At 47.6% G+C, this 27,925-nt stretch overlaps 1 protein-coding gene across 4 annotated transcripts in view; it reads right to left on the bottom strand.

Moving 5' to 3' along the window:
- Window positions 1-27,925, bottom strand: part of mgat1b (alpha-1,3-mannosyl-glycoprotein 2-beta-N-acetylglucosaminyltransferase b) — a 66,641-nt gene that overhangs the window by 8,555 nt on the left and 30,161 nt on the right. Inside the window, exon 1 of one of the 4 annotated variants that reach the window (XM_038815624.1) lies at window positions 8,837-8,911. The exons of the other annotated variants lie outside the window; for them this stretch is intronic. The gene's annotated coding sequence lies outside the window, so the exon portion shown is untranslated. Of the gene's footprint in view, window positions 1-8,836; window positions 8,912-27,925 lie in introns of those variants that run through there. 4 annotated transcript variants of the gene reach the window in all.

Genomic DNA, 27,925 nt, shown 5'->3' with positions numbered 1-27,925 from the left:
GAGAGAGAGACACCGACAGACTGGAGATCGAGAGAAAGACACTGACAGACTGGAAACCGAGAGAGAGAGACACCGACAGACTGGAGATCGAGAGAGACACCGACAGACTGGAGATCGAGAGAGAGACACCGACAGACTGGAGATCGAGAGACACCGACAGACTGGAGATCGAGAGACACCGACAGACTGGAGATCGAGAGACACCGACAGACTGGAGATCGAGAGAGAGAGAGACACCGACAGACTGTAGATCGAGAGAGACACCGACAGACTGGAGATCGAGCGAGACACCGACAGACTGGAGATCGAGAGAGAGACACCGACAGACTGGAGATCGAGAGAGAGACACCGACAGACTGGAGATCGAGAGAGAGAGACACCGACAGACTGGAGATCGAGAGAGAGACACCGACAGACTGGAGATCGAGAGAGAGAGAGAGACACCGACAGACTGGAGATCGAGAGAGAGAGAGAGACACCGACAGACTGGAGATCGAGTGAGAGACACCGACAGACTGGAGATCGAGAGAGAGACACCGACAGACTGGAGATCGAGAGAGAGACACCGACAGAGTGGAGATCGAGTGAGAGACACCGACAGACTAGAGATCGAGTGAGAGACACCGACAGACTGGACATCGAGAGAGAGACACCGACAGACTGGACATCGAGAGACACCGACAGACTGGAGATCGAGAGAGAGACACCGACAGACTGGAGATCGAGAGAGAGAGACACCGACAGACTGGAGATCGAGTGAGAGACACCGACAGAGTGGGGATCGAGTGAGAGACACTGATCGCCTAGTGTTCGAGAGAGAGACAGTCAGAGTTGAGTTCAAGAGGGAGAGACACCGACAGACTGGAGTTCGAGAGAGAATAGACACACCGATATTTCCTAATTCAAGGCACACTAACAGTTTTGAGTGTTGTGCGCAACGGGGCCACATTTCCTACATTACAACACTAAAAATCTACTTTACGGGTTGCAACATGATTAAGGAATTTCTGAAGTTGTGAAGGGCGCTATACCAACCCACGTTCTTTCTTTTGACAACGCAAGAAAATAAAATGTCATTAACTGTGCTACTTTTCTGTACAACAATCAGGGCAGAAGAATCTTGAGCACTGGACAAGACCATGGGTAACTGGCTATCCTTCAGCAGATCACATTGATGGGAGAATATGTCTTTGTTCATAGAAAAGACACTGGGCAGGAGGAGGTCATTCAGCCCATCATGCCTGCCTGTGATAGCTCTTGGAATGAGCTATCCAATGAGTTCCACTTCTCTGCTCTTTATCCTGCAATTTTTCTTCCCCTTCAAGTACTCATTTGATTCCAAAGGGCGGCACGGTGGCACAGTGGTAAGCACTGCTGCTTTACGGCACCAAGGACTCGGGTTCAATCCCAGCCCTGGGTCACTGTCCGTGTGGAGTTTCCACATTCTCCCTGAGTCTGCGTGGGTCTCACTCCCACAAACCCAAAGATGTGCAGGGTAGGTAGATTGGCCACGCTAAACTGCCCCTTAATTGGAAAAAAATAACTGGCTACTCTTAATTTAATTTAAAAAGTATTGATCTGATTGACAAAGTTAATTGATGAGGGAAGGGCTGTAGACGTCATATACATGGACTTCAGTAAGGCGTTTGATAATGTTTCCCATGGCAGGTTGATGGAAAAAGTGAAGTTGTATGGGGTTCAGGGTGTCCTAGCTAGATGGATAAAGAACAGGCTGGGCAACAGGAGACAGAGAGTAGTGGTGGAAGGGAGTGTCTCAAAATGGAGAAAGGTGACTAGTGGTGTTCCATAGGGATCCGTGCTCGGACCACTGTTGTTTGTGATATACATAAATGATCTGGACGAAGGTATAAGTGGTCTGATGAGCACGTTTGCAGATGATACTAAGATTGGTGGAGTTGCAGATAGCGAGGAGGACTGTCAGAGAATACAGCAAATATAGATAGATTGGAGAGTTGGGCAGAGAAATGGCAGATGGAGTTCAATCCAGGCAAATGCAAGGTGATGCATTTTGGAAGATCTAACTCAAGAGCAGACTATATGGTCAATGGAAGAGTCCTGGGGAAAATTGATGTACAGAGAGATCTGGGAGTTCAGGTCCATTGTACCCTGAAGGTGGCAATGCAGGTCAATAGAGTGGTCAAGAAGGCATACAGCATGCTTGCCTTCATTGGATGGGGTATTGAGTACAAGAGTCGGCAGGTCATGTTACAGTTGTATAGGACTTTGGTTCGGCCACATTTGGAATAATGCGTTCAGTTCTGGTCGCCACATTACCAGAAGGATGTGGATGCTTTAGAGAGGGTGCAGAGGAGGTTCACCAGGATGTTGCCTGGTATGGAGGGTGCGAGCTATGAAGAAAGGTTGAGTAGATTAGGATTGTTTTCGTTGGAAAGACGGAGGTTGAGGGGGGACCTGATTGAGGTCTACAAAATTATGAGAGGTATGGACAGGGTGGATAGCAACAAGCTTTTTCCAAGAGTGGGGGTGTCAATTACAAGGGGTCACGATTTCAAGGTGAGAGGGGGAAATTTTAAGGGAGATGTGCGTGGAAAGTTTTTTACGCAGAGGGTGGTGGGTGCCTGGAACGCTTTGCCAGTGGAGATGGTAGAGGCGGGCATGATAGCATCATTTAAGATGCATCTGGACAGATATATGAACGGGTGGGGAACAGAGGGAAGTAGATCTTGGAAAATAGGCGACAGGTTTAGATAAAGGATCTGGATCGGCGCAGGCTGGGAGGGCCGAAGGGCCTGTTCCTGTGCTGTAATTTTCTTTGTTCTTCTTTGATTCCATATCGCATGTTATCTATTAATCAATGAAGCTGCTTCATTTACCCTTTCATGCAGTGCATTCCGGATCAAAGGCCATTCAACCCTCCAGGCCTGTGCCTATCATGATGCCTGCCTAAACTAAAACCTTCTGCACTTCCGGGGTCCATATTCCTCCATTCCCACCTCCGTCATGTATTTGTCAAGATGCCTCTTAAACGTTGCTATCGTATCTGCTTCCACCAGCTCCCCCGGCAGTGATGTCCAGGCATTCACCACCCTTTGTGTAAAAAACGTGCCTCGCACATTTCCTCTAAACTTTCCCCCCCCGGACCATTAGAACCTATGTCCCCATGTAATTGACTTTTCCACCCCGGAAAAAAGTGTCTGACTATCCGTTCTGTCCATACCACTCTTAATTTTGTAAACCTCAGTCATTCCAGTGAAAACAATCCTAATTTAACCAACCTCTCCTCAAGTTCATACCCGACAGATCAGGCAACATCCTCGTAAATCGTAGGCGGTACGGTAGCACAGTGGTTAGACTGCTGTCATGGGGCAGCACAGTGGTGCAGTGGGTTAGCACTGCTGCTTCACGGCACCGAGGTCGCAGCTTCGATCCCGTCTCTGGGTCACTGTCTGCGTGGAGTTTGCACATTCTCCCCGTGTTTGCGTGGGTTTCACCCCCACAACACAAAGATGTGCAGGGTAGATGGATTGGCCACGCTAAATTGCCCCTTAATTGGAAAAAATGAATTGGGTTCTCTTAATTTATATTTTAAAAAAGCACTGCTGCCTCACAGCTCCAGGGACCCGGGTTCAATTCTGGCCTTTTAGTGACTGTGTGGAGTTTGTACTTTCTCCCCGTGTCCTCCAGGTGCTCCGGTTTTCTCCACCAATCCAAAGATTTGCAGGTTAGGTGGATTGGCCACGATAAATTGCCCCTTAGTGTCCAAAAGGTTAGGTAGGGTTACTGGGATAGGGTGGAAGTTGCTCTTTCCAAGGGCCAGTCATGCTCGATGGGCCATATGGCCTCCTTCTGCACTGTAGGGAATCTATGATAAACCCTTTCTGTATCCTCTCCTTCTGGTAGTGTGGCGACCAGAATTGTGCGCAATATTTCAAATGTGGCCTAACTAAGGCTCTGTGCAGCTGCAGCGTGACTTACCAATTTTTATCCTCAATGCTCCGACTGATGAAGGCAAGCATGCCGTGTGCCTCTTGACTACCTTATCCGCCTGCGTTGCCACTTTGTGATCTCTGGACCTGTACGCCCAGATCTCTCTGCCTGTCAACCTCAAAGGGTTCTCCATTTACTGTATATTTCCCAGTTGTATGAGATCTTCCAAAATGTATTACCTCACATTTGTCTGGATTAACCTCCATTTGCCATTTCTTTGCCCAAAACTCCAACTAATCTAAGTCCTGCTGTATTCTTTGACAATCCTCTTCACTATCTGCAACTCCACCAACCTTTGTGTCGTCTGCAAACTTACTAATCAGACCAGCTACATTTTCCTCCAAATCATTTATATAAACTACAAATAACAACAGTCCCAGCACTGATACCTGCGGAATACCACTAGTCACATCCCTCCAATCAGAAAAGCACCCTTCCACTACTACCCTCTGTCTTCTATGACCTAGCCAGTTCTGTATCCATCTTGCCAGAAGTGTGACTTTACCTTTTATACCAGTCTTCCATCTTACTGAAGTCCATGTAGACAACATCCACCGCCCTCCCCTCATCAAACATCTTCATCACTTCCTCAAAAAAACTCGATCACGTTAGTGAGACACGCCCGCCCCTTCACAAATCCATGCTACCTCTCGCTAATCCATTTGTTTCCAAATATGAGTAAATCCTGCCCTCAGAATATTCTCGTAACAAACCTGTGCAAAAAACTATTCCTCACCTCCTCACTCATACTTTAAAAAAATTTTTTTTAGAGTACCCAATTCATTTTTTTCCCAATTAAAGGGCAATTTAGCGTGGCCAATCTACCTATGCTGCACATCTTTGGGATGTGGGGGCTAAACCTACGCAAACACGGGGAGAATGTGCAAACTCCACACGGACAGTGACCCGGGCCCGGGACCGAACCTGGGACCTCGGCGCCGTGAGGCAGCAGGGCTAACCACTGCACCATCGTGCTGCCCCTTTACTCGTACTTTTTTTTTTTTTAATTTAGATTACCCAATTAGTTTTTCCAATTAAGGGGCAATTTAGCGTGGCCAATCCACCTACTCTGCACATTTTTGGGTTGTGGGGGTGAAACCCACGCAGACACGGGGAGAATGTGCAAACTCCACACAGACAGTGACCCAGAGCCGGGATCGAACCTGGGACCTCAGCGCCGTGAGGCGGTTGTGCTAACCACTAGGCCACCGTGCTGCCCTTACTCGTACTTTTGACAATTATCTTAACTCTATGTCCTCTGGTGATGTTCCTTTTGGTCACAATAACCCACTTGTAGTTCCACAAAGCCTTTAACATAATGAAAGGGCGGCACGTGGCGCAGTGGTTAGCACTTGGGACTGTGGCGCTGAGGACCCGGGTTCGAATCCTGGCCCTGGGTGACTGTGCATGTGGAGTTTGCACATTCTCCCCATGTCTGCGTGGGTTTCATCCCCACAACCCAAAGATGTGCGGGGTAGGTGGATTGGCCACGCTAAATTGCCCCTTAATTGGTAAAAATAATAATTGGGCACGCAAAAAAATGTTTTAAAGGAAAAAAAACCCAAAAAACATAATGACAGCGCCCCACAGGAGCGTGATAAAATGAAGTATGACGCTGAGATCAATAAGTTGATATCAGGCCAAAAGCTTGGTCGAAAAGGTAGCTTGTTAAGGGAGGAAAATGAGGCAGAGAGGTGCAGGACGGCTATTCCACTGCTAGAGACAGAGGCTTTCACCAGTGATTCAGCAATTCTAACTGGGTACTCAGTTAAGGGAGGGCAGGTACGTCAGAGATATGGATTTGAAACACCCCTTTCGGAACTCCTCTCTGAGCCTCTTTAAAAGAGAGCCCTACAAATCCCAAACCTGTGATTTGCTCTGTCTCAAACTCACGTGGCAGCTGACCTGGGACCACCCATGTCAGTTCAAAGTGGGAGGTGTGCGTGGCCACCCAGATTTTGGATTCGGAAGAATTCTTCCAACATCCGAGATGGTGTGGAGGAGCAAAAGGAATCTGGGCATCTACGCATAAAAGCGAGTACACGGGCAAAGCAGGTGGTCTGGCGCAGTTGGTAGTGCTCCAATCGCTGGACCGCAAGCTCCAGGTTCGGATCCTGCTTCAGGACCGAATGGCCATGAAAATTTATTGCTAAAGGGCAGCCAGTTAAGTTCCAAAACTCAAACCCAGGAGATTTTGCCTTCGCTGAAATGAAAGATGGCCAAGTAACCCGTGAGTGGTAATTGTCTGCTGGATTTAGCTTAGAGTTATACAATATTGGATGTTGTTTGGGAACAAAGGGGCATCTCAGAATTCAGGAAACATAGGTAGTTGGGAATCAAACGGGTAATTTCATGTAATACCGTGTGCACGTCGCCATCATTAACTCTTATAGTGTACTGTAGTCCTTCTTGTGTGTTTCTTTTAAGTTAATAAATATTCTTTATTAATTGATCACACAATGACTGGACTATCTTTTCTCACAGTGTACCAAGTTGACAATATACACCACTAAGAACCGTTCATAGGAATATAGGAATTAGGAGCAGAAGTAGGCAATTCAGCCCTTCGAGCCTGCTCCGTCATTCAATCACACCATGGCTGATCTCTTCCTGGTCTCAAATCCACCTCCCCACCTGTTTCACATTTGCCTTTAACCCGTTATTTAAATCAGAAATATATCTATCTCCCTCTTGAAACCATTTAATGATTCGGATTCCACCGCACTATGGGGCAGCGAGGTCCACAAATTCACCACCCTCTGCTAGAAGTAGTGCCTCATCGTCTCAGTTTTAAATCTACCACCTCTCAGCCTATATCTGTGACCCCTTATTCTAGATTCCCCACAAGGGGGTACATTTGGTCGACATTTACTTTTAGTATTTTATATACCTCGATTAGATCCCCCGTCATCCTTCTAAACTCCAGTGAGTATAAGCCCAAACTGTTTAATCTCTCTTCCTACGTCAACCCCTTCATCCCTGGAATCAATCCGGTGAACTTCCTCTGAACTGCCTCCAATGTCACCACATCCTTCCTCAAGTAAGGAGACCAAAACTGGACACAATACTCCAGATGTGGTCTCACCAACACCCTACACAATTGCAATAACACTTCTCTACTTTTATACTCCAGTCCTTTTGCACATTCCATTTGCCTTTCTTATTTCATTTTGTATCTGCATACAGACTTTCTGTGATTCATGAACAAAGACACCCAGAACCCTCTCCCCAGACACATTTTGAATCTGCTTTCCATTCAGATAATAATTTGCCTGACTTTGTTCGGCCAAAATGGGTAACCTCACACTAATCCACATTGAACTCCATCTGCCAAATTTTATCCCAATCTAGCCTTTCTATCCAAGTTACCCTTCTGGGATACCCTCACATTTAACATCAGTGGCATTCATAACACATGGTACCTGGGGGGGGAGGGGGGGAGAGAGATAAAGTAATACAAAAATGAGTCTCCCTTTCAAGAGGGACTGCAATACAAGGGAAGGAAGCTGTATACTTTGGTTGTATGCAGTCTTGGCCAGAGCCCATCTGGAGCACTGAGATGATTTTTGGGCACTGCAACTCCCAAAGAATGTGCTGGCCTTGAGGGAGGGACAGAATTTAAAAAAAAATTAGAACAGAGCTGTTTTGCAAGGAAATGAGGAAGATCTTTTTCCCGACATAGTCGTGCAAATCTGTAACACTCTCGACCCCGTAACACCCTCCCTCCACCGAACCCCCAAAAGCTGTGGATTCTGGTTCACTGAAACTTTCACGGCTGCGATTGTTTCCTAACCCCCGAGACCCTTCCCGAATAACAATCCATCAAAGGCGGGTAAACAGAGGTGGGGCACAGTCGAACTGTGACCTAACTGAAGGGCCGGACAGGCCAGAGGAGCTGAATGGCCTCCTCCTGTTCCCATGGCCCCACATGAATGCCTAGGAAGCTTTGCTCTGTGTTTAACCCCACGCTATGCCTAACCTGGGAGAGTTTGATGGGTCTGTTCAGAGGGAACTTTTACTCTGTATCTAACCTGGGGTGCCGACAGAGGAGGCATTAACATTAAGAAGGAACTTGCACACGCACATGCAAGTGACAGGAATTAATAGGTACAAGTATAGAGACAGGGGCAAGTGGGGGGGGGGGGGGGGGGGAAACACCAGACTCAGCATACATGTGGTGATGGGATTAACAGATCCGAGAGCAGAGGGCAATGCAGTATGCCAATATCCGACCCAGTCATTTCACAGCAATCCTTCTCCTACCCTTAATTCATACAACGAGTTCCTTTCTTGAACCACAATAATCAGTCCTCAACTGATGGTTCTCCTGATAACTGGTTTCACAAGGCAGGCAGATTTCAATCAACGACATTGCACAATCCAGGAACAGCTTGTACAGAAAGACTGGGGGAAGTACAGGAAGGAGGGGGAGAAAACTGTAGCCTTCAGAGCTAGCAAACTTACGGGAATGTCTTCAGCAAACCCCACTTCCTTAGCCTCACGTTTGGTGGTCACGCCTTTGGCCCGCGAGACCCTAAAGTCCATAATTGTTCCGCTAAGCTCCGCCCCTCACTTTCCCTCCCCTTACCTCTGGTAGCTCACAATAGACTGCCCATATATACGGGGAGATGGTTCGATCAGATACAGAAGCAGCTGCGGCAAGAAGAACGTGAGTCAGGAAGCTGGCGGAGGATGACCCCAGGATCTTGAGCAGCAGCAAACACCGGCCTTTACTACGCGCCTCCCTGTTCACCTAGACCCCTCCCTCCGGCATCTCTACCTGTTCATCCGCATCTCCCAAATGACAGCCCCAGGGCTTACCCATTAGGACTCACAAGCCCGTCTGACCCTCCCCAATAATACTCACATCAGCCTAATGTTTCCACCCATCTGGGATTGGCCCTGGAGTCGCCAGGAATTATAGATTGATCCTCCAAGCCACTCCTGGGAGTACAAATACCGGGAGAAAAATCAAAGGGCATTGAAGTAAAATAAATTTTTATTCTCCATTAACTTTGAACACTTTTGTTTATTGGTTGCTGGAAATAGCGGAAAATTGCGACCTAACTGAGCTGGGTCATGGAAGGTTAGATGATCAAACGCACACCAAATATGTCCAACTAGTTTTGGAACCCCCATGTCCATTCAATCTTGACTATCAATACTCATGTCCATCTGACCCTGCTCTTCAATATTCAAGCCTGTCTAACGTTGTTCACCATTACACACATCTGCCTGATCCTCCTCACCAATACTCACATCTGTCTGACCCTGCTCACCAATACTCACGTCTGTCTTATCCTGCTCACCATTACACATATCTGTCTGACCCTCCTCACCAATAGTCACTGGTCACAGCTGTCTGATCCTGCTCAATACTCATGTCTGTCTGACCATGCTCACCAATACTCACGTCTGTCTAACCCTGCTCACCATTAGGCACATCTGTCTAACCCTGCGCTACAATACTAATGTCTGTCTGACCCTGCCCACCCAGTCTCACATCTGTCTGACCCTGCCCCAATACTCATGGCTGTCAGGCTCAGTGTCGCAGCACTCACCTGCCCATCCAGAGCTGACCCAAACTTTACACAGACCGTAACTGCCCAAAACATCCCCTATTCAGCCGACAGGGCGTTGGCAATCACACATCCTCTGCTGGAAGTTGGGGGGGGGGGGGGACTGATCCGCTGAATCTTCTCATGGAAATGCAGTTGAAGAGCGAGTGCTGCCCTCGAATGGGGCCTCGAAGGGTGACTGGCCTCTCTGGCTGATCACAGCTGTTCTGCATCATTTCCCACTTCACCCAGGGACTAGCCAGCTGCTTCCCTTGCGTTCATTCCAAAAACTCTGACTCATACAACTCCCAGTGTGGGCTCAGTACACCTCCCGCAAGTCACTTGCAAATGTAGAGGTTCACAACGCATGGAAACGTCTTGCAGGATATGTCACATTCGCCTCTCTGACAGGTGATGCACCCTGCAACAACAACGCGTATTGACAGTCACTCCGAACACACCCACCTGTTTCCTGCTGCAGCTTTGCATGCAAGCGCAAATGATGCAACTCCCACCTTTTCAATTTGGTACTCGTTGCTCATGATGTGGTCTCCTCTACATTGGGGAGGCCAAACTGAAGACTGTGTGGCTGCTTTGCAGGACGTTCAGTCCACAAATGGGACCGCCGACATGCAGTCACCTGTGAGTTTAGTTCTCCACCTGGCTCCTAACTATGCCCGAGAGGCCGAGGTTCTGCTGCAGTGTTCCAATGAAGCTCGTTGCAAGCAGCATCTCATCTTTCAACAGGGCACTTTAAAAATAATTCATTCATTTTTACAGGATGTGAGGGCAGCATGGTGGCAGAGTGGTTAGCATTGCTGCCTACGGCGCTGAGGACCCAGGTTCGAATCCCGGCTCTGGGTCACTGTCCGTGAGGAGTTTGCACATTCTCCCCGTGTCTGCGTGGGTTTCGCCCCCACAACCCAAAAGATGTGCAGGATAGGTGGATTGGCCACGCTAAATTGCCCCTTAATTGGAAAAAATAATTGGGTACCCTAAATTTATAAAAAAAAAGAAAAACTTTTTTTTTACAGGATGTGGCCTTCACTGGTTAGGCCAGCATTTATTGCCCATCCCTAATTGCCCTTAAGAAGGTGGTGGTGAGTTGCCTTCTTGAGCCGCTGCAGTCCATGAGGTGTAGGTACGCCCACAGCGCTGTTAGGGAGGGAATTCCAGGATATTGACCCAGTGACAGTAAAGGAACGACGATATTTCCAAGTCAGGATGGTGAGTGACTTGGGGGGGGGGGGGGGGAGCTTCCTGGTGGTGGTGCCCCAGATAGCTGCCGCCCTCGTCGTTCCCGATGCTAGTGGGTTTGAAAGGTGCTGCCTAAGGAGCCTTCCTGCAGTCCATCTTGTAGGTGGTACACACTGTTGCCACTGCATGCCAGTAGTGAAGGGAGTGAATGTTTGTGGAAGGGATGCCAATCAAGCGGGCTGCTTTATCCTGGATGGTGTCGAGCTTCTTGAGTGTTGTTGGAGCTGCACTCATCCAGGCAATGGAGAGTATTCCATCACACTCCTGACTTGTGCCTTCTACATGGTGGACAGGCTTTAAGGGCCAGTAGGTTAGTTACTCACAACAGGATTTCTACCCTGACCTGTTCTTGCAGCCACAGTATTTTTATGGCTAGTCCAGTTCAGTTTCTGCTCAATGGTAAACCCAGGATGTTGATAGTGGAGTGTCTGGAACCAACACTGAATTCACCAATTTTAGATTGTAACCCATTGCCCCCATTTGTGTTTCTTCACTGGGTCATACTTTTTTTTTAATTCTCTAATTTCTCGCTTATTTCCCTGACTTTTGGATGCCAGCGGCTCAGGGTTCTGTTATTCACACCTCTTCCAGACACATCTTTTGTTTCTGTTGGCCTTGATTCCTACCCGCTCCGCTCCAACTTTTCACAGTTCGGGTGATGGAAGATCACAGAGCTGAAATGTTAATGCTTGTTCTCCCTCCATAGATATTGCCGGATCTGCTGAGCACTTCCAACACTTTCCTTTGTGATTTCAGCTTGCCAGCATCCACAATATACTGCTTCAGGATCTACTAAACACCTTAGACACAATAAGACATCCCAAGCTGCTTCAGAGACACGCTAATAACAAAATATCAGGGCAATCCCATAACATAGAAACACCCGAGAGCAAGAGTAGGCCATTCGACCCTGCTCCGCCATTCTATATGATCACGGCTGAGTCTCCATTTCAATGCCGTATCCCTGCTGTCTCCCCATACTCCTTGATGCCATTAAAATATAACAAAAAATCTATCTCTTTCCTGAACGCATTCAGTGACTTCTGTGGCAGGCAGAGAATTCTACAGGTTCACCACCCTCTGAGTGAAGACATTTTTCCTCATCTCAGCCCTGTAGGGAGAGTCCAGGACCAGGGGGGGTCACAGTCTAAGGATACTGGGTAAACCATTTAGGACTGAGATGAGGAGAAATTTCTTTACCCAGAGAATGGTGACTTTCAGGACTCAATCCTCGTTTAGCCTACAGCCATGTCTCCGCAATGGTGTCCGATCATATTTATTCAATGTGTGCTAACAATTAATTTACGTTGTTATGAATGCTACCTGCACTTACATACGGACCTTTTAGTTTGTCTTTGTAACACCTAGTCTTGCCTATTGGTGCACTCTCAGATTATCTCTGTCCCTCCCTGCTATTCTATGACCCTAATTTCCCATATTGTTATTATGGTCTCCTGCCATGAATCCTGCCCTTGCTACATTGGCCTAGGTTAGAATAACGCCCCCCCAAGGCTCTCCTCTTCCCTCGTTATGCAACTCACAAAGGCACTCGCCCCAGTATGGTTCAGGTGTAGGCCATCTCAACGGTATAGCCTCTGCTTTCTCCATTACGGGTGCCAGGGCCCCACAAACCAGAACTCCCTTTTCCCGCACCACTCTTTGAGCCATGCATTCATTTCTCTAATCTTATTTGCACTGTGAATCATTCAGCTCTTTTGACCACGCTTGGACCAAGGCTGTGATGAGGTCAGGAGTAGAGTGGGCCTGGCGGAACCCAAGCTGAGCACAGTGAGAAGGTTATTGTTGTGTCAGCGCTGCTTCACAGCACTGTCGATAACATCTTCCATCACCTTACTGGTGGGGATGTAATTGACTGGGTCATATTTGTCCTGCTTTTCAACCACAGGATATATCTAGGTACGTTTCCACACTGTTGGGTAAATGCAGTGTTGTAGCTCCACTGGAACAGTCTGGATAGGGGCACGGCTAGTTCGGGAAGTTTTCAGCATTATTGCCTGAATATTGTCAGGACTCAGCCTTTTCAGTATCCAGTGCCTTCAGCTGTTTCTTGATATCACGTGGAGTCAATCAAATTGCCCCAAGACTGGCATCTGTGATGTCGGTGACGTCAAGAGGAAGCTGAGATGGATTCTCCACTTGTCACACATGCCTGAAGATGGTTGCAAATACCTTATGTTTTGCACTGAAACACTGGCATCATTGAGGATGGAATATTGTTGGAGCTACCTCCAACTGTCACTTGCTTGACTGTTCACCACCTTTCACAGGAGGATATGGCAGGACTGTAGAACTTTAATGTGATATGTTGATTGTGGGGTCATTTAGCTCCATCTATTAGACATGCAAATGATCTTGTAGCTTCACCAGATTTTAAAAAATAGATTTAGAGTACCCAATTCATTTGTTCCAATTGAGGGGCAATTTCATGTTGCCAATCCACCTAGCTTGCACATCTTTGGGTTGTGAGGACGAAACCCATGCAGACACGGGGAGGGCTTAATTTCTTTTTGACCTTTTTGTAGCGATTCGGCTCAATTGCGTGGCTTGCCAGGCCACTTCAGCAGGCAGTTGCTAGTCAACCACATTGACGGAGATAGGGGGGGGGAAGAGGGGGGACAAGGCCATGGAAGGCTATGGAAATAGGATGGAAATTTTAAAAATGAGGCATTGCTGAACCGGGAGCCAGTGAATGTCAGCGAGCACAGGGTTGAAGGACTAACAGGATGTTGTGTGCATTAGAACATCTGCAGCGTGTGTCAATGGTGCGTAAATGGGTGATGGAGGGGGGAGGGGCGGCGTGGAAAAGAATGGAGATGGCGTCATGTAGAGGTATGAGCCTGGGTGCTATGGTAACGGCGCCGTTGCCGCTCTCCCTCAAGAGGTTTACCACGAGCCTGGTGGTGGCAGCGACTCTAAGAATCTGGGGACAGTGGAGACGGCATAGGGGGGAAACAGGGGGCTCGATGGAGGCTCCATTGGGTGGCAATCATCGGTTCATCCCAGGGAACAGGGATGGGGGATTTAGCGGGTGGCAAAGGGTGGGCATCAGTAAATTGAGGGACCTGTTTATTGGCGCGAGGTTTGCGGGCCTGGGGGAACTGGAAGATAAATTTGGCCTTCCCCAAGGGAACATGTTCAGATACTTGCAGGTAAAGGCGTTTGCTAGGCGACAGGTAGAGGGATTCCCTTGCTGCCCTCGCGGGGGACGATGGACAGAGTGCTTTCGGGGGTGTGGGTCGGAGAGGGGAAGGTGTCTGACATCTATAAGGTAATGCAGGAGGTGGAGGAGTCGTCAGTGGAGGAGCTGAAGGCTAAATGGGAGGAGGAACTCGGGGAGCAGATAGAGGACGGAACTTGGGCGGATGCCTTGGAGAGAGTCAACTCTTCCTCCTCATGTGCGAGGCTTAGTTTCATCCAATTTAAGGTGCTGCACCGGGCTCACATGTCCGGGACTCGGATGAGTAGGTTCTTTGGGGGTGAGGACAGGTGCACCAGATGTTCGGGGAGTCCAGCGAACCACGCCCATATGTTCTGGGCATGCCCGGCACTGGAAGAATTCTGGAAGGGGGTGGCGGGGACGGTGTCGAGGGTGGTTGGATCCAGGGTCAAACCAGGGTGGGGACTCGCGATTTTTGGAGTTGCGGTTGAGCCGGGAGTGCAGGAGGCGAAAGAGGACGGTGTCCTGGCCTTTGAGTCCCTAGTAGCCCGACGAAGGATCTTGCTGCAGTGGAAGGATGCGAGGCCCCCAAGTGTAGAGACCTGGATCAGTGACATGGCGGGATTTATAAAATTGGAAAGGGTCAAATTTGCCCTGAGAGGATCAATACAAGGGTTCTATAAACGATGGCAGCCTTTTCTGGACTTCCTGGCTCAAAGATAGGTATCTTGGTCATGGGTTCCTTATTGTAGTTTTCTATTATGTAACTTAATATTGTGTTAATTTGCGTTGTTGTTAAAATGCTGTGTTGTTCATGGAGGTGGGGCGAATGTTTACGATTGCTAATATCATTGTTATTTTTGGTATTTTATTATGGTTCGTTGTATAAATTCAAAATTTTTCAATAAAAATTATTTTTTAAAAAAAGAACATCTGCAGCGAGATTCAGCGAGGACTGAACTTCCCAATATCTCGTTGGAGGACATTTTTGCTCATCTAATACTGAATGTTGGATAAAGAAGTCTGATAATTGAGTGACATGAACTGAGCATTGAGTTTCACCATTAGCGCTCCATGTGTTCCGCGCCTAGTACGGGACTTGCATTTTGTTAGTGCCTTTCACAACTTCAGCACTTGCAATACAAGAAACGAGGCAACCCATTTGTGCACAGCAAGCTCCCACCAAAACAAAAACTGTGATAATGACCAGAGCGTTTTTTTTTTTTGGTGATCTCGACGGAGGGAAAATTATTTGCGGAGACACAAGTGATAGTTTCGCCGCTCTTCTTACAATAATGCTTTGGCGCAGTGGTATTGTGGACGAGTGATCCAGGGACCCAGGTTTGTATCCCACCTCGGCAGATCGTGAAATTTTAAAAACGTCTAACGACGACCCTGGAACCGCTGTCGATTGTCGAAAAATCACATCTGCTCCACTAATGCACTTTAGGGAAATCTGCCATCCTTAATTAGCTTGGCCTACATGTGACTACGGACTCACAGCAATGCGATTGACTCTTAAACGCCCTCTAAACAGGGGCAATTAGGGATGGGCAACAAATATTGTCGCAGCCAGCACCACCCACATCCCATCAATAATTTTTTTTAAAAAAATACACTCACCCACGAGGGTGGACTGGGCGTCGATATTAACGCCTCAGCTAAAAAAAGGCACCTTCAACAGTGCAGCACTTCCCTGGCAGGGTCCCTCTGACAGTGTAGCACCACATCGGTACTGCCGCTCGAATGTTAGTCTCGGTTTTGTGTTCGGGACCCTGGAGTAGGCTTTTCCCTTCACCCCCCCCCCCCCCCCCCCCCCCCCCCCTCGTCCCCACCTTCTGACTCGGAGGCAGGAGTGGCTACCCACCCACTGAGGCACAGCTGACACCGAGCACAAGCAGCGAGATGATGTCTCACGCTGCCTGGGGGTTACTCGTGCATTTGTCAGATTCAATCGGACCACACTCTCACACAATCTCAGCCTCAGTCGAGGAGGTAAAATCCTCCCGCAGCAATCCCTCTGCACGAATCCCGGTCCCAAGAGGGGGACTGCACAAGAGGAACGCTGACTTCTGGTCACAAACCCTCACCCGTGACAAAATTTGATCCTGAAATTGATTTATAGCTCAGTTTGATTACTGAAAGTTGCTTCCCACTGTCATCAATGGTGGGGCAAAGGAATTTGGGGAAGGGGGAGGGAGGGAGGTGTGCAGGAAATGGTTTGAATTGTTGGAGAATGGAGGAGCTCTCGAGGGTTGACTCATAGGATGTCGCCTGCACAGTGTTCAAAACAACCCCTGAATAATTGGATTCAATCCTGTTGTATCAAGGTACGTTTCACCAGTCAGCCCTTTTTGAGTGCAGAACTATTTTGAATTCTAGCGTGTCTGAGCTGATTGGACACAGCGCAGCAAAATCATGCGGTCACAAATAATTCAGGGTTTAAAAAAAAAATTTAGAGTACCCAATTCATTTTTCCAATTACGGGCAATTTAGCCTGACCAATCCACCTACCATGCACATCTTTGGATTGTGGGAGTGAAACCCACGCCGACACAGGGAGAATGTGCAAATTCATACAGACATTCAGGGTTTTTTTTGGGAACGCTCTATTTAATTGACATCCTGTGAATGAACCCTCCTTCATCCAGCAGCTGTGCCTTCACAGTCATCTAGGCCCTAAGCTCTGGAATTCCCTCCCTAAAGCACACCCCCTCCTCCACCTCTTCCTCCTCCATAACGTGGAGATGCCAGCGTTGAACTGGGGTGGGCACAGTAAGAAGTTTTATAACACCAGGTTAAAGTCGAACAAGTTTGTTTCAAATCACTAGCTTTCGGAGCACTGCTCCTTCCTCAGGTGAATGAAGAGGTAGGTTCCAGAAACATATATACGGACAAAGTCAAAGATGCAAGACAATGCTTGCATTCAAAGCATTGTCCTGCATCTTTGACTTTGTCTATGTATATGTTCCTGGAACCTACCTCTTCATTCACCTGAGGAAGGAGCAGTGCTCCGAAAGCTAGTGATCATAGATCATAGAATTTATAGTGCAGAAGGAGGCCATTCGGCCCATTGAGTCTGCACCGCCTCTTGGAAAGAGCACCCCACCCAAGGTCAACACCTCCACCCTATCCCCATAACTCAGTAACCCCACCCAACCCTAAGGGCAATTTTGGACACTAAGGGCAATTTAGCATGGCCAATCCACCTAACCTGCACATCTTTGGACTGTGGGAGGAAACCGGAGCACCCGGAGGAAACCCACGCACACACGGGGAGAATGTGCAGACTCTAAGCTAGTGTTTGAAACAAACCTGTTGGACTTTAACCTGGTGTTGTAAGACTTCTTACTGTGCTCCTCCATAATGACATTGCTTTACCTGCTCTACCATCTCCTCAAGTGTCCATACGATGCAGGTTGGGATGATTTACCATGACAACGGTGCTATATAAATGCAAGTTGTTGTTCTGAGTGATTTCAAAATCAGATCTGATTGACAGCTATGTCTTGTGCTTGAGAGGGAGGTGGGCAGCAGAATTGTATTCAACCACAATCTGCAATCTCATAGCCTGGCATATCCCCCACTCTACCATTACCCCCAAGTCAGGGGATCAATCCTGGTTGAATGAAGAGTGCAGGAGAGCATGCCAGGAGCAACACCAGACATACTGAAATAGAGGTGTCAACCTGGTGAAGCTAAAACACAGGACTACTTGTGTGATAAACAGCATAAACAGCAAGTAATAGACAGAGCTAAGCGATTCCACAATGAACGCTTCAGATCTAAGCTCTACAGTCATGCCACATCCAGCCGTGAATGGTGGTGGACAATTAAACAACTCACTGGAGAAGGCTCTGCCAATATCCCCAACCTCAATGATGGAGGAGCACAGCACATATATGCAAAAGACAAGGCTGAGGCATTCGCAACAATCTTCACCCTGAAGTGCTGAGTGGATGATCCTTCTCGGTCTCCTCCGGAGGTCCCCAGCATCACAGATGTCAGTCTTCAGCCAATACGATTTACTTCACGTGACATCAAGAATTGGCTGAAGGCGCCGAGGACCCAGGTTCGAATCCCGGCTTTGGGTCACTGTGTGGAGTTTGCACATTCTCCCCGTGTTTGCGTGGGTTTCGCCCCCACAACCCAAAGATTTGCAGAGTAGGTGGATTGGCCACGCTAAATTGCCCCTCAATTGGAAAAAAGGAATTGGGTACTCTAAATTTATTTTAAAAAGAATTGGCTGAAGGCACTGGCCACTGTAAAGGCTATGGGCCCTGACAATATTCTGGCAATATTACTGAAGACTTGTGCTCCATAACTTGCCGCACCCCTAGTCCCAGTACAGCTACAACATTGGCATCTACCCGGCAATGTGGAAAGTTGCCCAGGTGTGTCCTTGCCATGGGAGTGTATTTTTAAGAAATGGGTATTTATCAAATAGCTGCAGTGATGTAATTGTGTGGGTGGAGCTGTAATGTGATTCTGTATTTTACTATCGTTTTGAGCTGGGAGCTGCAGTGTGTCTTATTTTGGTTTCAGTTGAAAGCTGTATTCAGACTACAATTATGTTGGAGTCTCTCTCTCTGCAGGTTAAAAAAGGTGTCCAGATCACTTGATAATTTAAAAGTGATACCTGCCTTCTGGAGAGATTTTAAACCTGCTGTCTTTGTTAAAAAGGTGTTTTGACTTATGGATGTTGTTAGGAAAGTTATTAAGGGTTACCTATAGAGCATTGTATCTGTGGGAATTATCAGTGTTGGTAGTTGATAAACTGTTTACTGTGTGTTTATAAAGTGTGAACTGAATTCAAAGAATAAACATTGTTTTGTTTTTAAAATACTTTTAACTCTGTTGCATCACATCTGTAAAGTGGGCCCTTGTGCTTCTCATAACCAAAATCTATTAAAAATTGTGGGTCAGGTGAACTCCATGATATACTTTGGTGTTCTCTAAACCCTGGCCCATAATAGTCCTGTACACAAGAAAAAGGACAAATCCAGCTCAGCTAATTACCGCCCAATCAGTCTACTCTCCATCATCAGCAAAGTGATGGAAGGAGTTATTAACGGTGCTTATCAAGTGGCAATTACTCTGCAATAACCTGTTCATGGATGCTCAGTCTGGTTCCGCCAGGGTCACTCAGCTCCTGGCCTCATTACAGCCTTGGTTCAAACATGGACAAAAGATCTGAATGTCAGAGGTGACGTGAGAGTGACTGCCCTTGACATCAAGGCAGCATTTGACAGAGTACGGCTTCAAGGAGCCCTAACTAAACTGGACTCAATGGGAATCAGGGGGAAACTCTCTGCTGGCTGGAGTCACAACTCATAAAAAGGAAGATGATTGCGTGCTTGGAGGTCAATCATCTCAGCTCCAGGACATCACTGCAGGGCAGCACGGTAGCACCGTGGTTAGCACTATGGATTCAGAGGGCCAGCGTCCCAGGTTTGATTCCCGGCTTGGGTCACTGTCTGTACGGAGTCGGCACGTTATCCCCGTGACTGCGTGGGTTTCCTCCAGGTGTTCCGATTTCCTCTCAGAAGTCCTGAAAGACGTGCTGTTAGGTAATTTGGACATTCTGAATTCTCCCTCTGTGTACCTGAACACGAAATGTGGCGACTAGGGGCTTTTCACAGTAACTTCACTGCAGCGGTAATGTAAGCCTACTTGTGACAATAAAGATTATTATTATTATAGTGTCCTAGGCACAACCATCTTCAGCTGCTTCATAAATGACCTCCCTTCCATCATATGTTCAGAAGAGGGGATGTTAGGGGCAGCACGGTGATGGAATGGTTAGCACTGGGACTACAGCATTGAGGATCCGGGTTCAAAACCCGGCCCTGGGTCACTGTCCGTATGGTTTCACCCCCACAACCCAAAAAGATGTGCAGGTTAGGTGGATTGGCCATGCTAAATTGCCCTTTAATTGGAAAAAAAAATAATTGGGTACTCTAAATTTATTAAACAAAACAAAAAAATTGCACCATTCGCGACTCCTCAGATAATGAAGCAGTCCATGTCCAAATGCAGCAAGACCTGGACAATATCCAGGCTTGGGCTGACAAATGGCAAGTACCATTCATGCCGAACAGTGCCAGGCAATGACCATTGCCCACAAGAGTGGATCTAACCACAACCCCTTGACATTCAATGGCATTACCATTGCTGAATCCCCAACAATCAACATCCTGGTTGATCAGAAACTGAACTGGACCAGCCTTATTAATACTGCAGCTACCACAGCAGGTCAAAGGCTAGGAATTCTACAACAGGTCACCTCCTAGAGCAGTATGTGATGCAGTGGATAGCATTGCTGCCTCCCGGCGCCAAGGTCCCAGGTTTGATCCCGGGTCACTGTCCGTGTGGAGTTTGCATATTCTCCCCGGGTCACTGTCCGTGTGGAGTTTGCACATTCTCCCCATGTTTGCGTGGGTTTCGCCCCCACAACCCAAAGATATGCAGGGTAGGTAGATTGGCCACGCTAAATTGTCCCTTAATTGGAAAAAATGAATTGGGTACTCTAAATGTATTTTTAAAAGGTAACTCACCTCCTGACCTCTCCAAAGCCTGTCCACTATCGACGAACAGTGGCAGCCTTGTGTACCATCTACAAGATGCACTGCAGTAACTTGCCAGGTGTCGTTAGACAGCACCTTCCAAACCCATGACCATCTAGAAGGACAAGAGCAGCAGGTACCTGGGAACCCCACCACCTGGAGGTTCCCCTCCAAGACACTCACCAGCCTGACTTGGAAATATATCGCCCGCCATTCCTTCACTGTCGCTGGGACAAATCCTGGAACTCCCTCCCTAACAGCACAGTGGGTGTAGCCACATCACATGGACTGCAGTGGTGCAAGAAGACAGCTTCCACCGCCTTCTGAAGGGCATTTAGAATGGGCAATAAATGCTGGCCTAACCAGCGTTGCCAACATCTGTAAAACATTATTATTTTTTTAATTCATCAAATTTAACATGGTGAGTAGTTGCATATAACACAAGGGGTAGTTTCCTCAATGTGAAGACCGGAGTTTGTCTCCTCAAGGACTGTTCAGTGGTCACTCTTACAAATACACTCATGGATAAATGCAGTTGCAACATGTAGATTGGTAAGGACGAGTTAAAATAGGTGTTTCTCTCATGTTTCCTCACCACCTGCCAGTCTCTTTCATTTAAAAAAAATAAATTTAGAGTACCCAATTCTTTTTCTCCCAAGGGGCAATTTACAATGGCCAATCCACTTACCGTGCACATCTTTGGGTTGTGGGGGTGAGACCCACGCAGGCACAGGGATCAAACCCGGGTCCTCAGCGGCGTGAGGCAGCAGTGCTAACCACTGAGCCAGCATGCCGTCCAGCCAGTCTCTTTCCATACTGTTTGTTTGCTTCTCTTAGCTGCTTTCTCACCCCTCCCTCTGAACCTGGTTCTGAAATGTATTCTCTGCCTGACCATCGGTCACTGGCACACTTTTTCTTCTTTATCTTAATTTCTGTTTAGTCACCCAGGAATCACAAAACAGTGCAGAAGAGGCCCTTCGGCCCATCGAGTCTACACCGAGCTCTGGCTTGGTTTGTCTTACCTTTCCCTGTCCAGAGAATTTACCTCGACTGTCCCCGAACTTCTTTCAAAGCAGCCCATTGTTCAGCTCGCATTTGGGCTGCCAGCCATTAACACCACTCTATTTGGCCCAGATCTGTTCTTACCCTTACGGGAGTTGGCCTTTCCCCCAGTTAACTATTCTTGCTCATGATTGCTCTTTGTCCTTTTTCATATCCAGCCTAACCATTACGGTATCATTATCATTGTCCCCAAAAATGTTCTCCTACTGACACTGATCCCACACAGCACTATTTTGAAGAGCGCTCCCCAGTTGCGTGCCCGATAGCTATCCCATAACCAACATCAGTGAAAGAGATTAAAGTCCGTTACTGCTGTCCGAGATAGTGATCTTCTTCCTCACACATTTCCCACATCGCAAGACTGACTATGGATAAAAAGATCATTGGCCATAAAAGGCTTTGGTTGATCAGGAGGTCGAACAATGTGATATGAAATGTGAATTTCCAGTTTATTCATCACGTTCAACAATGCAAAACCTAAGGCATATACCCGACACAAGAGCCTAAAACTTAATCAAAGCTCTGAGCAGAGTGTTTCACTGCAGAGAAACACTGGTTCCATCAGCCATATTCCCAAGTTACAGTGTCCATGACAGTCTATGCCAAACAGTGGAAGGACACAAGAGGTTTTGAAACAAGTGTGCAGACACAGGGTCAATACCATACCTAGTCACACACACTAGCACAGAACAAATACATAGCCAGTGTCATACACACCAACACAGGACCAAAAACAAACTTGTGCCACACACACCAACACAGAACCAAAAACACACACAGTGTCACACACACCAACACAGAACCAAAAACACACCCAGTGTGTATTAATGTTTAATGTGTGTTTAATATGCACGGTAGCATGGTGGTTAGCATAAATGCTTCACAGCTCCAGGGTCCCAGGTTCAATTCCCGGCTGGGTCACTGTCTGTGCGGAGTCTGCACGTCCTCCCCGTGTGTGCGTGGGTTTCCTCCGGGTGCTCCGGTTTCCTCCCACAGTCCAAAGATGTGCGGGTTAGGTGGATTGGCCATGCTAAATTGCCCGTAGGGTCCTAAAAAAAAGTAAGGTTAAGGCGGGGGGGGGGGTTTATTGGGTTACGGGTATAGGGTGGATACGTGGGTTTGAGTAGGGTGATCATGGCTCGGCACAACATCGAGGGCCGAAGGGCCTGTTCTGTGCTGTACTGTTCTATGTCACACACACCAACACAGGACCAAAAACATACCCAGTGTCACATACACCAACACAGAACCAAAAACATACCCAGTGTCAGAAACACCAACACAGAACCAAAATCATACCCAGTGTCAGAAACACCAACACAGGACCAAAAACATACCCAGTGCCACATACACCAACACAGGACCAAAAACATACCCAGTGTCACAAACACCAACACAGGACCAAAAACATACCCAGTGCCACATACACCAACACAGGACCAAAAACATACCCAGTGTCACATACACCAACACAGGACCAAAAACATACCCAGTGCCACATACACCAACACAGAACCAAAAACATACCCAGTGTAACATACACCAACACAGGACCAAAAACATACCCAGTGTCACACAGACCAACACAGAACCAAAAATACACCCAGTGTCACAAACACCAACACAGAACCAAAAACACACCCAGTGTCAGAAACACCAACACAGAACCAAAAACATACCCAGTGTCACAAACATCAACACAGAACCAAAAACACACAACCAACACAGAACCAAAAACATACCCAGTGTCATACACCAACACAGGACCAAAAACATACCCAGTGTCACACACACCAACACAGAACCAAAAACACACCCAGTGTCATACACACCAACACAGAACCAAAAACACACCCAGTGTCACACACACCAACACAGAACCAAAAACATACCCAGTGTCACACACACCAACACAGAACCAAAAACATACTCTGTGTGGAGCCTGCACGTCCTCCCTGTGTGTGTGTGGGTTTCCTCCGGGTGCTCCGGTTTCCTCCCACAGTCCAAAGATGTGCGGGTTAGGTGGATTGGCCATTCTAAATTGCCCGTAGGGTCCTAAAAAGTAAGGTTAATGGGGTGGGGTTGTTGGGTTACGGGTATAGGGTGGATACGTGGGTTTGAGTAGGGTGATTATTGCTCGGCACAACATCGAGGGCCAAAGGGCCTGTTCTGTGTTGTACTGTTCTATGTTCTAGGACCAAAAACATACCCAGTGTCACACACACCAACACAGAACCAAAAACACACCCAGTGTCACATACACCAACACAGGACCAAAAACATACTCAGTGTCACATACACCAACACAGGACCAAAAACATACCCAGTGCCACATACACCAACACAGGACCAAAAACATACCCAGTGTCACAAACAGCAACACAGGACCAAAAACATACCCAGTGTCACAAACACCAACACAGGACCAAAAACATACCCAGTGCCACATACACCAACACAGGACCAAAAACATACCCAGTGTCACAAACACCAACACAGGACCAAAAACATACCCAGTGTCACAAACACCAACACAGGACCAAAAACATACCCAGTGCCACATACACCAACACAGGACCAAAAACATACCCAGTGTCACAAACACCAACACAGGACCAAAAACATACCCAGTGTCACATACACCAACACAGGACCAAAAACATACCCAGTGTCACAAACACCAACACAGGACCAAAAACATACCCAGTGTCACAAACACCAACACAGGACCAAAAACATACCCAGTGCCACATACACCAACACAGGACCAAAAACATACCCAGTGTCACAAACACCAACACAGGACCAAAAACATACCCAGTGTCACAAACACCAACACAGGACCAAAAACATACCCAGTGTCACAAACACCAACACAGGACCAAAAACATACCCAGTGCCACATACACCAACACAGGACCAAAAACATACCCAGTGCCACATACACCAACACAGGACCAAAAACATACCCAGTGTCACACACACCAACACAGGACCAAAAACATACCCAGTGTCACATACACCAACACTGGACCAAAAACATACCCAGTGTCACAAACACCAACACAGGACCAAAAACATACCCAGTGTCACAAACACCAACACAGGACCAAAAACATACCCAGTGCCACATACACCAACACAGGACCAAAAACATACCCAGTGTCACAAACACCAACACAGGACCAAAAACATACCCAGTGTCACATACACCAACACAGGACCAAAAACATACCCAGTGCCACATACACCAACACAGGACCAAAAACATACCCAGTGTCACATACACCAACACAGGACCAAAAACATACCCAGTGCCACATACACCAACACAGGACCAAAAACATACCCAGTGTCAAACACACCAACACAGGACCAAAAACATACCCAGTGTCACACACACCAACACAGAACCAAAAACATACCCAGTGTCACACACACCAACACAGAACCAAAAACATACCCAGTGCCACATACACCAACACAGAACCAAAAACACACAACCAACACAGAACCAAAAACATACCCAGTGTCACACACACCAACACAGAACCAAAAACACACCCAGTGTCACAAACACCAACAGAGAACCAAAAACACACAGTGTCACACACACCAACACAGAACCAAAAACACACCCAGTGTCATACACACCAACACAGAACCAAAAACATACCCAGTGACACAAACACCAACACAGGACCAAAAACATACCCAGTGCCACATACACCAACACAGAACCAAAAACATACCCAGTGTCACACACACCAACACAGAACCAAAAACATACCCAGTGTCACACACACCAACACAGGACCAAAAACATACCCAGTGTCACAAACACCAACACAGGACCAAAAACATACCCAGTGACACAAACACCAACACAGGACCAAAAATATACCCAGTGTCACAAACACCAACACAGAACTAAAAACACACAGTGTCACACACACCAACACAGAACTAAAAACATACCCAGTGTCACACACACCAACACTGAATCAAAAACGTACCCACTGTGGCACACTCCAACACTGAATAATAGAAGTACACAGATATGTACGTACACACACCCTCAGACATGTACGCTCACCCTGACGTATAGAAGCAATGCACAGAAAGTATGACATCCTCCAACAAACTGAAGCAAAAACGTAATCACGTACAGGTGTACACAAACACACAGGAACACACACACCAATACACGGAACTAAAATATACTTGGGCATGTACAGTTACTCAGAGCTGAAAACAACACACCTGCACACCCACAACCAAAAATAGACTCAGCGAGATTCACACACACTGCCACAAACAGAATAACAGCAAGTGATCACACGAGAAAATAGAGAATGGGATGTAGAAAACCATGTACAGATGCAGACTCAAAACTATTTACGTTTGATTTGGACTGGTTTCGAGGGAAATGCAATAAGTTTAAGATCTAATTACATCGAGGGCAGAGGTGACATATGTGAGAAAGGAGGAAATGAAACTGATACTGGAGTTTGAGAGATTATTTTACCATCTGGGAAACTACTAACCCACAGACCCTGCTTCTGCTCACAGGTATTAGATTACATCCAATGGCCTGATAAAAGAAAATAGACAGGCGCCTCCTTTAGTAGGGCAACCGTCTAAGTCAGGCTGCAGAAGGAAGGCTGATGTTGTCTGAATCCAGGATCAGGATATATCCAAGCAGTCAGCACAGAACGGGCACAAATGTCTTAGTTCCCGGGCACTTGTATAAGAGCATGAGAAAAGTGTTGCTGAACAAACAATCGCTGAATGAGATTCACGTGGAGACCTGCAATTTTGATCGGCTCTCACTGTGTGCATTTCAACATTGATCCAACCACGTGGCCCGTTCAGTGAATAAAGAGCCAGGGCTGGATTGGCAAAACACTTCAGGAGAATCCAAATGATGGAAGAGAGAGTCTCGAGCTCTCACTCCGTGCCCGGTGAGCTGGCCAGGTTAAAGAGTGCATTTCCGAGACTCAGTGAGGGGAGCATTCCCGTCCCCGAGCCAGCAGAAGGTCCTGGGTTCAAACCCCACCTCCAGAGACGAGAGCACAAAGACCCAGGCTGACACTGCCCGGTGCCAGTAGTGCCGGATTTCAGACGACACATTAGACTGAGGCACCCCTTGTCTGCTTTCACAATCGAATGCAAAAGGAGGGGAGGTGGCCCAGTGTCCAGCCCAATATTTATTTCCAGACTAAGATCGGTGTAAAAAAAATCCCCCACAGATTGCTGCCCTGTTCCTGAATTACAACTATCACTACACGTACTCTATTGGCTGTAAAACGCTTTGCGTGTCTGTCTCTCCCTCCCCTCACGCCCCCCCCCCCCCCTCCCCCACTGCTCACCACCCCGTGTCATGTAATGTGGTTCATGAAAGGGTGCTATCCATTTAGGCATTGGCCAGGATCTCTGCCAGACTGCTACGAGAGTCCAGCCTACCGCGGAAACACACATGCAGCGTCATCTGTGCAGGATCGCTCATGCACATTATCCGTTTGGCAGAATGCTCCCTTACACTGAAGTGGGTGCCGTGACCATTACTAACTGCAGACGGATGGACGGTCTGTGCCATATCGTCGCCACTCTCGCCCAACCCCCACCACCCTGCAACCCTAGGCGTAGCCCAACCGTTGCTTCAAAAGTGTCGGAAAGGGCAACAGCGACAGGCTCGCCATCCCAGACACCCCGGCGCGATCCACAGTATCACTGACAGGAGAGCGGGTCAGCGGCAGGGGCAGGGCTTGAGGGGAGACCAGATCATGCCTGGAGATTATTCAACTGTGGGTGGCATCACAGAAGAGAACAATACCTGTTCGCACAGTGTGCTGGGCAGTTTCTAGCTGATCTCGGCGCACGGCAAGCAGAGGGCCGATCCCTGCCCTTCCCCAGCCCAGCAGCACCAACACCAATTGCACTGCGTGGCTACCAACGGCTACGGTGGTTGGGATGTCTCTGGTTTCTTTTCCCGGCAACTCCCCACTCCAGCCCCACCTTGCTTTATAAGTGATATATTTAAGGGCAGTAGCCATTACATTGGTTTCAAAAGGATCTGTTCCATTTGCAATGCAAATGAAATAAATTTGGAACACCTCTCATAGAATATGGGGGAGGCGGGGTGATTAAGCTGTTAAAAGCTGACACACATTCATGTTTCTGCACCACTCTCTTCTTTGAGAGGAAGCGCAATTTTAGATGCTGGCTGCCAACTTGGTCACAAATCCAACGTTCATGGCTCCCTCCTCATTCCCTGCTCCCGGCTGATCTCAAAGCTTGTCCAGCTGGCAGAGGACTGAAACATATGAAAACCA

This window comes from Scyliorhinus canicula, chromosome 13, assembly GCF_902713615.1.
Source record: "Scyliorhinus canicula chromosome 13, sScyCan1.1, whole genome shotgun sequence".
Classification (NCBI taxonomy): domain Eukaryota; kingdom Metazoa; phylum Chordata; class Chondrichthyes; order Carcharhiniformes; family Scyliorhinidae; genus Scyliorhinus; species Scyliorhinus canicula.
The sequence above is the reverse complement of the archived record's forward strand: the minus strand, read 5'-3'. Positions and strand labels throughout refer to the sequence as shown.